This window comes from Sus scrofa, unplaced genomic scaffold (assembly GCF_000003025.6).
Source record: "Sus scrofa isolate TJ Tabasco breed Duroc unplaced genomic scaffold, Sscrofa11.1 Contig316, whole genome shotgun sequence".
NCBI lineage: Eukaryota > Metazoa > Chordata > Mammalia > Artiodactyla > Suidae > Sus > Sus scrofa.
In genome coordinates, this window is record NW_018085173.1 from 21475 (window position 1) to 35421 (window position 13947).

General features: G+C 38.9%; 1 pseudogene; it reads left to right on the top strand.

Moving 5' to 3' along the window:
• The first annotated feature begins 2261 nt into the window (after nucleotides 1–2261).
• LOC110258712 lies at nucleotides 2262–3699 on the top strand (annotated as a pseudogene).
• Nucleotides 3700–13947: the final 10248 nt, after the last annotated feature.

A 13947-nucleotide genomic window follows, 5' to 3' on the forward strand; every position in this document is an offset into this window, starting at 1 on the left:
GAATATTTTTTCATATACTTGTCATCTCTGAGTCTCCAATGAAATGCTGCTTCATGTTTTTGTCCATATGGTAGTTGAATTGTATGCTGTTTAAATTTTTACTTTCACTTTTGAGAAAGCTTTACATCTTCTAAATACTAGCTCTTCGATGTATACGTTATGTTCCAATATTTTGTCCTGATCTGTATCTTGTCTATTCATTCCCTTAACAGGATCTTTCACAGAGGAAAAAAAATTATTTTGAGGAAGTTTAATTTATCAACATTTCCTTTTATGAATCAGGCTTTTGTGGCAAGTGTAAGAGCTCTTTGCCTAACCATAATGTTCTTATTTTTTCCTAAGTATGTTTTATAGTTTGACATTTTACATATAATTCCATGATCTATGAGGAGTTAATCATTGTATAAGATATGAGGCTTATGTTGAGGTTCATTTATTTAAATTTTTTTTAAACCTTTAAATGTTCAACTGTTCCACCACCTCTTGAAAAGACTGAAATGTCTGTCTTTCCTCAGGCATATTTTTGAAGATCTATTTCCTATTTGATTCCTTTATGCATCTATTCCTCTCACATTATCAGAGTTTTGGCTACTGCAGCTACATAGCAAGTCTTAAAAACAGATAAATCTACTTGTTACCTATAATTTTTATCAAAACTATCTTAGCTAATCTAGTTCCTTAGACTTTCTATTAAAAAATTACCAAAAAGGACCTATTTTTAGCACAGGGAATTATATTCAATATTTTATAATGACCCATAAGGTAAAAGAACCTAAAAAGGAATAGCCATATATGTATGTGTAACTGAATCACTGTGCTATGCACCTGAAACCAACATAACATTGTACATCAACTATACTTCATTTTCATTTTTAAAAGTTATAATGTTGTCTATGTCTGCAAAAAAATCTTTTGAGTATTTTGACAAAAACTCTTGTGACGATTAGTTTTATGGCCAACTTGATATATATTTGTGTTATGTCTATGTATTGTGTATGTTATATACATACCTTGCAATAGTATAAAAATGAATGAAAAGTCATTTCAGTTGCAATTAAAATATATGATTTTAACATGTATCTAAGATCACATAGCTAGATAGTGGCAGAATTGCGCTTGAACTCTAGCTTTCTTTTATATCAAAATATATGTGCTTAATTTCTGTATTAGCACATATTATATCCTATATTATCTCCCTGGGGTGGACAAGATCTCATACAGAGAATAATACCCTCCACCAAATATGTTCATGTCCTAATCTCTGTAACCCATGAATATATAATTTTATATGGTAAAGGAGAATTTACACATTTAATTAAATTAAGATCTTTTCTCCTCTCTTTCAGTAATGAGTGTCACTACCCATTTTGCTTAGGCATCTGCTATAAATAGTTTCCTAATAAAATCTTCAGTGAACTTCCTGCTTCCCACTCTCAACTTCCGTATATAAAATGTACCACAGATGTTTAAGAGGCGTCTTGTTCATATTTTAGCTTTTAGGAACTTTAGCAGTCCCTCTAAATACAGCATGCCTATTGCAAAGAAGAGAAACCACTGAAATCATTTTGAGTAATGGGGGTATTTATGTAAATGAATATTTGTTTAAATAAAATCCAAGCAAGAAAAGGAAAAAAAAGAGTAAGGATCAAAAGGAACTAAACTGAACATCAGAATACCAGGAATCAAGACCATTCTCAAGCAACAAGGGGCTTCGGGGCCTGTCATCTTATTTCCCTCTATCATCATTCTCTCTGAAGTGTTTGCCTTGCTCTCACTTTACTATTTGCACTGCTCTAAACCTAACTTTAACAGACCTTTTAATTTAAGTGTATGTAACTGCAGATTCCATCTTTTAGTTTAAATTATCAAAAGTTTAAGAATCTGATTGTCAATGACTTGAGTGTTTACAGTAATGTACCACCTGTGGTGCAATTAACTTTGTATATGGGTGGGGATGGGGCTAATGCATAAGAGCACAAACTTGTACATGAACTTGAGTACCAAAGTTTAACAAAAAAGGAAGGTGTGTGGATTCCATTGCGGCTCCGTGGGTTAAGAACATGACATAGTGTCCATGAGGATGCAGGTTTGATCACTGGCCTTGCTCAGTGGATTAAGGATCTGGCATTGCCACGAGCCATGAAACAGTTTGCAGAGGCGGCTTCGGGTCCAGTGTTGCCTCTGCTGTGGTGGAGACTGGCAGCTGCAGCTCTGATTAGACTCCCTAGTCCAATCTTCCATACGCTGCTGTGAAGCTATAGAAAAAAAAAAAAAAAGAAAAGAAAAGAAAGGGAAGGTGTGAACGTGATAAATGTCTACTACAAAACACTAAATGAAATAAAAATAATACCTGCTACCTCCTCCTCCCCCGGCCAAGGTGGCTGGCAAGCCCGGAGTTGCTGGGCCGGCGGGGCTCCCTCTACGCTTCTCGCAAGGGCTCAGCTGGTGGACCATCTTGGCAAGCAGCCACGAGGACTAGAGTCCCAGCATGAGAGTGCTCAGGGGAGATGAGAGCCTGGAGGGCCTCCCGCCCACCTGTCACTGAAGCCTGCCCTCCACACCAGGCCCAGCATGCGCCTGTTGGTGTGGAGGGCACTGCTGGCAGCCGGCCTTGCCCTGGCCCTGGTGCTGGCCATCCAGCTAGGGCAGCAGGTGCTGGAGTGCCAGGCAGTGCTGGGGGCCCCCCAGAACCCTTGGCAGGCTATGCGGCCGGAGCAGGAGGACCTGGTGATGATGGGCACGGACTATGTGGAATACCATTGTGGCAAGGCTATGCCGCACATCTTCGTGGGGGGCGTGCCCCTGAGCTGCACTACACTGATGCACATGATGCTGGATGCCCACCTGGAAGTGCGCTGCGGTGAGGAGACCCGCATCATCCCCCAGGCCATGCGTCAGGCCTGGTCCAAGTCCCGTGGGGAGAAGCTGCGGCTGGATGAAGCCAGCATCACGGACCAAGCGCTGGAGGCCACCATGCAGGCCTTCATCCTGGAGGTGATCGCCAAGCATGGCCGGCCGGCCGGCATCCTCTGCAACAAAGACCCATTCACCCTCAAGTCCTCTGTCTGCCTGTCACGCCTGTTCCCCAACTCTAAGTCCCTGCTGATGGTGTGAGATGGCTGGGCCTTGGTGCACTCCATGATCACCCGCAAGGTCACCATTGCTGGCTTTGACCTCAGCAGCTACCACAACTGCCCCACCAAGTGGAACAAGGCCATTGAGGTGATGTAGGCACAGTGTGTGGAGGTGGGCAAGGACAAGTGTCTGCCGGTGTACTACTAGCAGCTGGTGCTGCACCCCCGTTGCTCCCTCAAGCTCATCCTCAACTTCCTTGGCATCACCTGGAGTGATGCTGTCCTGCACTACGAGGACCTCATTGGCAAGCCCGGAGGTGTCTCCCTGTTCAAGATTGAGCAATCCACAGTCCAGGTCATCAAGCCTGTGAACCTGGAAGCTCTCATCAAGAAGACTGGCCACATCCCTGGGGACATGATGTGAGACATGGCCCAGATCACCCCCATGCTGGCTCGGCTAGGCTATGACCCCTATGCAAACCCACCCAACTACAGCAACCTTGACCCCATCGTTGTCAACAACACACACGAGGTCTTGAAAGGGGACTGTAAAACACCAGCCAATCTGAAAGGATATTTTCAGGTGAACCAGAATGGTACCTCCTCCCACCTAAGAAGTGCATGATTTCCAGATCTCTACAAATGGCTTTGTTGCCAGGAAAGAAGAAACTTTGCATTGGAGTGGAAATCAGACCTCTAATCCAAGCATATTGCTTTCTATTAATGGCCAAAACAGGACTGCCCATGAAGATCATATTTGCATATGTTTGCAAAAACCAAATCCTCAAAAACTTACCTTGAAAACTTGAAACACTCTATCTTAGGACAGTCTGGAGTAGAGAACCAAGAGTGTGGAAGTAGTCTGGCTTTTGAAACTTGGGTATTTTATATTCCGCCCCCCCCCCAACTTTCTTTTAAGGGATGGATTTGCCATCCTTCTTAATTTGCAGGATTGCCTCAGTGGCTTTGTTTTCTGGGACAGGGCCTGCCACCTGTTCCTCTCCTGTTGACCCTTACTTTTGAATTCAAAATATCTATATAAGAATTTAATATATGAGGTTTTCTTTGATTCCTTCTCAGCTCTACTCAGTTTCACAGAGAAAAAAAAAATTCAAATAAACCAAACAGGGATTCAAAAAAATAATAATAATAATACCCGACCTCAAAAGCCACTGTCGTTCCTACTTTAATGATGTGTATAGTCTGTGCACTGGATTTCAATTTAAGATGTTAAATAAATGAAAGTGTCTGTTCATGTTTTCTTGCCTTTTAGGTCATCATGAGAAATTGTGCATATAAGGTTAATGTATTTAAGCCAGAATTTAACAGTATCATCTAGGGAGTGATGTGAGTTTATGACAGAAGTAATTGTATTTCTATTTGCTTTTTAGGTTTACTGGTTTAATGGTTTTATTAGTCCCTATTGGCTTAGTTATTTCATATCACTGTGATACCAAAAAGAAAATACATTAATAGAAATGAACATCTTATTCATAGGCATCCTTATAACTAAAACTTATAATCCTTAAAACTACAAAAGGTTTTAGATACATTTATTTTGTTCAACTACCTTCATTTATCAATCTATATATTGGATCATTTGGAATTCTTTTTCGGCTTAAAATATATATGTAATAAAAGTACCAACTTTTAAAAATACACAGGCACTATTCTCATAAATCAATGGATGAAGGAGTCAGTTATAGAAATTTATAAAAAATAAAATGCTTAAGATTTTTTGAAATACCCTACTTAAGAACTTTTGATTCAAGTTAATTAACATAATTAACATATATATCTTTTTATAATTCATTTATTCTAATTTCAACACATAAAATTTCATTACATTTCTACTGAGTAAAATGAATTATAACTTTTATTTCAACATCTAACGTCTGGAATTTGAGTAAACCCAGGAATGGGAATCCTGGTTTTTTCTTCTCTGTCTTGCGACCTCACACTTGGGTTTCCATGCCCTTCTTTCTCTGTGATTAAATATTAGTATTCACCACAATACTATTGTTAGTCTGTAGATTATTCCTCACTGAGAATAACCACAATGACAACTATTTCATTTATAAATCTAAAATCTACATCTTCACTCCAAGTCCCTCTGTTGAGATCTTGAACCATACCTAACTTGCTGGAGTACATATACAATTAGGCACTGCTTCGTTATCTCTGAAACTAAGGTGCTGACATTGAACATAGAATATTTTCTCTTACTTCTGCATACAAGAGCACTGGAGGTAAGCTCTAAGACACTTCCCTTAACTCTCTCTGAAGTGGATTATTTGACACACCACTGCATCTAGCATCAAGACAGAGTTTATTTCCTCATGACCTGTGAGTATCCCTAGCATCAGCTCTCACTGGGAAATGCCTCCTCTGAAAAGAGGCATTTTATCAACTGTCACTTCTTCCTCCTGGGAAGCCCATACTTACTGACAGTTGGAGGTAAGACTATGGATATCAGCTTCTGTTCTGAAAATAGGTCATTCTAATGGGCTTTCTCAGCTCCTGCGCGCCAGGCAGGGTCCTTGGCCCTTGTTTGGAACTGTAACTTACTCCAACTTCTCTCTCTGTCCAAGCCTAATGCATCCTGCAGAGGGATGAGAAATCTGATGCTAAATGGGATTTTGGACTTGGTTCACCTGCCAACTCACTGGCAGTGAGGACCCCATCATCACTGATAGAACACAGACGGTACCTGACACAAGGAAGAAGTGCAACTGTAAGGGTTTTAGCTGTGTTAAAGTAAGATGGAATTCCAGTGGAGGGGAATGTGCTATTAGGTACAATGTGTTCAGTTTTTTAAAAAACATGGGAGAGATTGTGTACCTATAACCACTACTCTAGTGGCATTACATGGTTATTGCTGAATGTAAATAATGCATATGAAAAAAAGATAAGAAAAAACTGTGCATGATTACCCAGCAACTAAGAGCTAAATGTGAAAGCCAGAAGGCCTCCTTAGTAGCATTTAAAGAAGATCTTGTCTACTGCAGCTGTGGGCAGAGAGAAATATGCATACCAGGCTCCTAACCTATAAGAGTGGCAGATTTCCAAGAGCTTGAACTCTCAATTGAGGTAGGTCTGCTACAGCTGGGTCAGGGTATTGGTTGGGAAGGAATAGGACCTTCATACACGGAATGAGGATTTCTGGATTTATGCCTCTGAAAATCTTCAGTCCTTCAATTACTTGGAGCCCTCTGGGCCTGAAGAAGTGGACCACACACACAATTACATATTAAGGGCCACATTACCTGAAGACAATACAAAGGCTTTCCTTTGGTAGGACAAAGTAAGCCTTCACCCAGTGGATGCTCACATGTTCCCTACTTACCAGTCCAGTGACTAGGGTTAAGTAACAACATACCTTATTGTGGACATGCTCAGCCCCATTAAGAAATAAATAAACTACTCAAAATACCTGCAGCATCTGTCAACACACACCAGCAGGAGCAAAGAGGATTCATGAAACTACATGAAGCTGGTAGAACATAAGGGTGGATAAAGGATATTTATATACAATGCATATGAACTTCTAGTTAAATTTCTGGATTCAGGTTATAACTGTGGAGTCATTCAATTTTCGATAGAATTTAAAGCAATAATGTTGAATGAGATACCATAGCAATGCTTATAGCTAGCTACTAATTTGATGTACTACTGAGAAACATGATGATCTACAAAGCAATATTACAATTCTACTATGAACCATTAAATTGCAGAGTTTAATACTTACATACGGAGAAATTATTATAATTAAAGGAAGAAGTAAATGCCTCTCTCAGACATAAAAATTGATAATTCTCTTCTCTTGTTTAGTATTTCTCGGAAAACTAGTAATGAAATGCCTGAACTTTCAAAGTCATTTTACAAGTATGTAGTGAACATTTATACTTGTTTTCTTGTGTGCGTGTGAATTTTACACTATTTACATATGTAGTTCATAGACTATATTGTGCTTTACTTTTCCTACACTGAGAGATGGAACATTATAGGAAAATGCAGAACACTGCTTCTACATAATTTCATATTTAGCAAACTTTCAAACTGGATTAATTCATCCTCAAAATGTACAGTTAATGCAATCCTCATAATTTCATTGATTGATTTATTTCTGAGTAGTTATTCCTTCTTTACCCTCCTTTTATTTCAGTGTACTACAGACTGGTACTGTGACTAAGGAGGAGGATTTTAGCAACAGTTTTACTGATTCCAATTAGAGTTATTCACTTGCAAGTGTAAAACTTAAGAAAATAAGTCAGGCTCTCTGTGCTTCAGGTTCCTTGTCTGTAAAATGAACATAACCATGGAACTAACTTATGGATTTGTAATGATTAAATAAACCTGTAAGCTGAATAGCAAAGGGGCTGGCACATATTAAGGATTGAATAAATATGACAATTATTAGCAATTACAGAAGAAATTCTTTCATACTTGATAAAGACACTTTGTGTATGGCCTAGAGTCATGAACACCAACTAACACTGGTACCTAACAATTATAGAAGCTACTTATTTTTTCTAGTGAACCTCATTTATCAGAGTTAATTATAACTAAACACCTAACCATTCTTCTCTATCTGCAGTCTACATATCTAATTAAAAGCACACAAACAGGAATGTTAAAAATAAAGCCTAAGAATAACTTTGGATTCAGGGTATTTTAAATTTGTCATAGCTATATAGCATATTAATCAAAATGGATATAGCAAAAGAAATCAAGTGAGATAATTACTAGCAAGTTTTTATACATCTTTGATTGCTATCTTGTGGTCCTACAGGTCAATAGGACAGTCATTCACATTATAAAATTGATATTTCCATTATTAATATTAAGATGTTGAGTAATAATATTTAGAATAATATCTTTAAGATAATGTTCAAATGCCACATTCATTAATATTTATTATTTCTAAAGCATCACTGTACAAAATAAAATTGAAAAAATAAGTGTTGACATTTATATTTAAAGCATAAACATCACCAGCTTCGTGCCAGTGTGATCACTTATAGACATGAAGAAAAAGGAGTTACACAAAAATAAGTTCTTCACTTTGCTTGAATTATTATGGTTTAGTAAATGGTTAATTCAAAATATATTGTTACTCTATGATTATCATTATGGGAGAATTTTTTTCAGAGTCAGTAGCCTAATTTTCTCTGAAAACCCAACTGAGAAAGCAAAATTTAATTTGCATTCTTCATTTGATGGGAATTATGGTATAAGGTGAAATGGAGGAAATTTTATTATAAAAATTAAAAATGTTGTCTTTCTTAAGTAGGATTTGGGTAGAAGAATGCTTAATAATAAATGGCTGTTTTTATTACCATTATTAAGATTATGCAGTGATTTGTAAAGATGGAATTCTACTCAAACAGTATTTTGATGTTTGTAAGACAATCCAATACAAATTATTCTAAAGTAATAAAAGTAAATCTACTAAATTTAATCTAATTGGCCAAATTAATTATGAGCGATTTTTCAATTTTTCAATAACAGCAAACTTAAAAGACAAAATCTGGTCATAATTATATAACATGTAAATATTAATAAAAACAATGAAATTTTCAAATTCAAACACAAACATAGATTAAAATACAATGTCTAAGAGGCAGGATCAAGATGCTGAGGAGTAAGATAGAGCACTTTTCCCACAAGCACATAAAAAAAAATCCTCAGGGAGTTCCCGTTGTGGCTCAGTGGTTAGCGAATCTGACTAGGAACCAGGAGGTTGCAGGTTCGATCCTGGCCTTGCTCAGTGGTTACAGATCGGGCATTGCCATGAGCTGTGGTGTAGGTCACAGACATGGCTTGGATCCCATGTTGCTGTGGCTCGGTGTAGGCTGGTGGCTACAGCTCTGATTGGATCCCTAGCCTGGAACCTCCATATGCCATGGGTGTGGCCCTAGAAAAGACAAAGCACCAAAAAATAAATAACAATAAATAATAAATAAATATCTTATGTAGAACAATTCATACAGAACATGCACTAAATGTGGCAGAAGATCACACCCCTCCAAAAAGGGCAGGCAATGAACCCTTGCAAACTGGTAGAACAAAGGAAAAAAAAAAAAGATAGAGAGAGAAGAGAAAAACAGAGTCAGGGTGGAACTAGTGCTTCTGAGAGGGACCTATGAAAAAGGAAAGAACCATAACCTGAAAGGCAACCTAATTGATGGGGAGATCAGCCAGGACAGAAGGGAACCTCAAAGCCTCAGAGAAAGCACAGCCATAAGCCTGAGGAGAATGAAGTAGAGAGACATACACAAAGGATCTGTACCACTACCCTACTGAAACACAGCCGAGACGCTTGGGTCGGGGCTGGATGCCGAGACTTAGGCAAATGAAGGTCATTCCAGGAGAGGACTAGGTTGGCAGTGTGAGACAGCCTAAGAGCTACGGAGAGGTGCACTAGCAGAACACCCCAGCTGAACAAGTGAGGGAGCAGGACCGGCCCATAGGAGAACAAGGCACTATTGTTGGGGAGGACAAGAGGAAGAGGGGTGGGACAACCATAGGAACATGTTCTCTGCACATCCACAGACTCTTGAACAGAAGGGCACCTTTGTGCAGGCTACAGGGATGGATGCAAACCACCACAGCCATCTCAAACTCTTGAGTTGGCATGCCTGCACCACTCAAGGTCCTATGGCCCCCAATTACCTAAGGGTCACCAATGCAAAAGACTCTGCAACCAAGTGACACCCATTGCCACCACCCCCCTGGGAAGGCACATGCCCTGACTTTGCCAAAGGCTCTGGGTGCTATCCCCACCTTCCTCAGGGTCACTGCTACTACCAAGAGACCCTGCCAATTATGAGCAGCCTATTGCACCCACCTCTCCATGGGTCTCACTACTGGCAAAGGCGCCAGCAACAAAGTATTGCTTACAGGGGATACCATTGTCCCACCCCTCTGGAAGCACATGCAAACCATACACCTGCAAACGCCTATCAAGGGGTGACAGCCTACACACACTGAGGAAAGAGACATCAAAGCATCCAAACAAAAATCAGCCCTCATGCCAAAAAAAAAAAGTAAGACTTCACAAGGTACCACAGATGTTTGAACATATAAATAGCCATCCAAGACTACAGTAGATAACTGTTTTCCCTAAACACATGGAAATTAAAAAAAATCAAAATAAAGATGTACAGGAACCATTTCCAGTTAAAAGAAAGGAGAATTCCACTGAAGGAACAAACAATGAAACAGACCTCTGCAGTCTAACAGACAGTGAGTTCAAAAAGGAGATAATGAACATACTGAATGAATTAAGAACAGATATCAATAGTAACACAGATTACTGTCGAAAGGAAAAGTATAAAAACTAAAAGAGGAGCAAGAAAATTAGAAAATATATTTGTAGAGAGAAAGCTGAGTTAAAGGCATTGAACAGCAGAATAAATAATGCAGAGGAATGAGTAAGTGACTTGAAAGATAGAAAAATGGAAACCACCCAATCAGAACGCAGACAGAAACTCAAAGGGAAAAAAACATGAAAGCAATATAAAGCAGGCCAATCTACACATAATAGGGATTCCAGAAGGAGAAGAAAAAAAGGGGGGAATTGCAAATATATTTAAAAATTATGGCTGAAAAGTTTACAAATCTAAAGGAAACTGATATACAGATATGGGAAGCACAGAGGGCCCCAAAGAGACCTACACAAGACTATTACAATAAATGACAAAAGTTAAGATAAGGAAAGGATTCTAAAAGCAGCAAGTGGAAAACAAAGAGTTAATTATAAGGGACCTCCATAAGGCTATCAGGTGTATTTCTACAGAATGCTACAGGCCGGAAGAGAGTGGCAAGATATATTCAAATTTCTAAATGGAAAATTGCAGCCTAGGTAACTCTACTAGCAAATTATCATTAAAATACAAGGAGAAATAAGAATTTCTCAAACAATGAAAACTAAAGAATAACAGCAATACTAAAATCCATTCTAAAAAAAATACTGAAAGGTCTCCTCTAATAGAAAAGAATAAGAAGATACAGGATGGAGGTATATAATTGGAAAGTATCACTTAATTAAGCCAGAATACAGATTAAAAAAAAAACTATTTGTGAAAACAATGATAAACACAAGGAACAGGAAAAGAATAAACATGAAGATGTAAAAAGGACATCAAAATCATAAAACGTAGGGAAGAGGAGCAACTAAATCTAGACCATTTTTTGTTTAGAATCTGTTTGAGCCTATATGACTATCAAGCTAAAGCAAGGAGTTATAGGAAGGGTTAACATATTGAAAAATAGGGCAACCAGAAATAAAAAACCAAACAATACATTCACCAAAAAAGAAAGAAAGGAAAAAGGAGAAACATAGAATCAATTGGAAAACAAAGTTTAAATGGCAATAAATATAAATATAAATAAATATATATTTATCAATAATTACCTTGATTCCCAGCAGCCGCCAGACACAGGCGGGGCCTACAGACCTGCAGCCGCTACCAGACCCTGGAGCTGGAAAAGGAGTTTCAGTGTAATCCCTATCTGACTCGTAAGCGGTGGATCGAGGTATCACATGCGCTGGGACTAACAGAGAGACAGATCAAAATCTGGTTCCAGAACCGGAGGATGAAGTGGAAAAAAAGAGAACAAAGATAAGTTCCCCAGCAGCAATGCGAGCAGGAGGAGCTGGAGAACAGAAACTGGAATAGGCCCCAGAGGCGGCAGATGAGGGTGATGCGCAGAAGGGCGACAAGAAGTAGGCTCCAGCTGAGACTGCCAGGGCCAGGGCCGCCCTGCATCCGCGGGTCCCCAGACTTCGCTGCTGTCGCCTGCCCCCACCCAAGAGAGCGGGGGCAGGTGCCTGGCCTCCACCGCAGCGCCCCCGCCATGCCAGTTCCCGCTAGTTGTAGTATCTTGAAATAGCTTGTGTGTGAGCTACCTTGGATCTCCTTCCCTTCTCTTGGGGTCAGGGGGAAGGGGGGTGGAGAGAAAAAAGGATTTTAAGCAAGGACTCCCTCACCCTGCGAGGGTGAGTGGCTGTGGCCTGGCTGAGGCACCGCCCCGCCCCATGTAAAAAGTCTCCTTGTCAATGGTCTTTTTTTTCCTTTGAACGTCCTTCTTTGTAATGACAGAGGTACGATTTCTGCTAAGTTCTCCCAACAACATGAAACTGCCTATTCACACCGTAATTCTTTCTGTCTCCCTCTCTCTCTTTCTGTCTCTCCCTCTCTCTCACACCTCGTTCTCATTTCCCCCTCTCACCCCCTCTCCCTGCTGCCCTCCCTAGTTCGCTGGCTTTTTTCTGGCTTCTGTCTCCGCCCCCTCACCCCAACCCTCGCTTTGGTTTGACAATTTGTCTTAAGTGTTTCTCAAAAGAGGTTACTTTAGTTAGCATGCGCCGCTGTGGACAATTGTTAAAAGTGTTCTTAGTTTATTGTGAAGCGAATGTATCCTGTATCTGTGAATTGCTTTATTGCGGGGAGGGGGCTAATTACATATTTGTGTTCCTGTATACTTTGTTGTCTGTGCCCGAAAAGGGCGGAAGAGTTACAATAAAGTTTACAAGCGAGAACCCCCCCAAAAAATAAAAGTGGACTGAATGCTCCAAACAAAAGACAAAGTGTGCATTAGAGACCCACCTTAAGGCAAAAGACGCATAAATTGAAAGTAAGGGGTGGAAAAAGACATTTCATGAGAATGTAAATGATACAAAAGCAGGAGTCACAGTACTCATATAAGGCCAAGTAGGCTAAAACAAAGGCCTAAGAAAGAATGACACTTAATGATAAAGGATCAATTCAAGAGAGGATATTACATTGTGAATATATATGTCCCTAATATGTGAGCACCCAAATACAAACAACTAATATATTCATAGATATAAAAGAGAATTTGATGGGAACAAAATAATAGGATACTTAACACTCCACTCACATCATGACAATCCTTAGACAGAAAATAAATAAGGCAACAGAGATCCTAAATGACACAACAGAACAGTTAGACTTAATCAATGTTTCGGGATATTACATCCAAAAAAAATCAGAATATATATATTCTTTCAAATACACATGGAACATTCTCTAGGATGAACACAAACCAAACTCAACAAACTTAAGAGTACAGAAATTATTTCAAACATTTCTCTGACCACAATGGCATGAAACTAGAAATCAACCACAGGAAAATAAATGGAAAAAACTGACTACATGGAGACTGAACAACATGCTACTAAAAGGCCAATGGGTCAAGGAGGAAATCAAAAAGGAAATTAAAATACCTTGAGACAAATGAAATGAAATCATAATCATACAAAAATGTATGGGATGCTGCAAAAGCAGTTCTTAGAGGAAGTTCATAGTGACACAGGCCTCCTCAAAAAACAAGGACAATCTTGAATAAACAATCTAAACTACACCTGAAAGAATTAGAGAAAAAAAAAGAACAAAACAAGCCTAAATCATTAGAAGGAAGGAAATCATAAAGATCAGAGAGGAAATCATAAAATAGAGGTTAAAAATCAATAGAAAAATCAATAAATGAAGAGCTAATATTATATTCAATAAAACTGAATATGTAATAAAAAACACTTCTACAAACAATGGTCCAGGACGAGACGTCACAGGAATTACAACATACAAGAAAATTATACCCATTTTCTTAAAATTTCTAAAAGTCTGAAGAAAGGAACATCCAAAAGACTTCTATGAATCCACCATCACCCTAATAGCAAAAACCAACAAAGCTTCTACAAAAGAAAATATAGGCCAAAGCTTGATAAATAACACAAAAATTAAAAATTAAGCCAACTGAATCAAAAACATTAAAAAAAAAAAAAAAGATAATACACCACGACCAAATGGGATTCATCCAAGGTTACAAGGATGGGTCAACACAC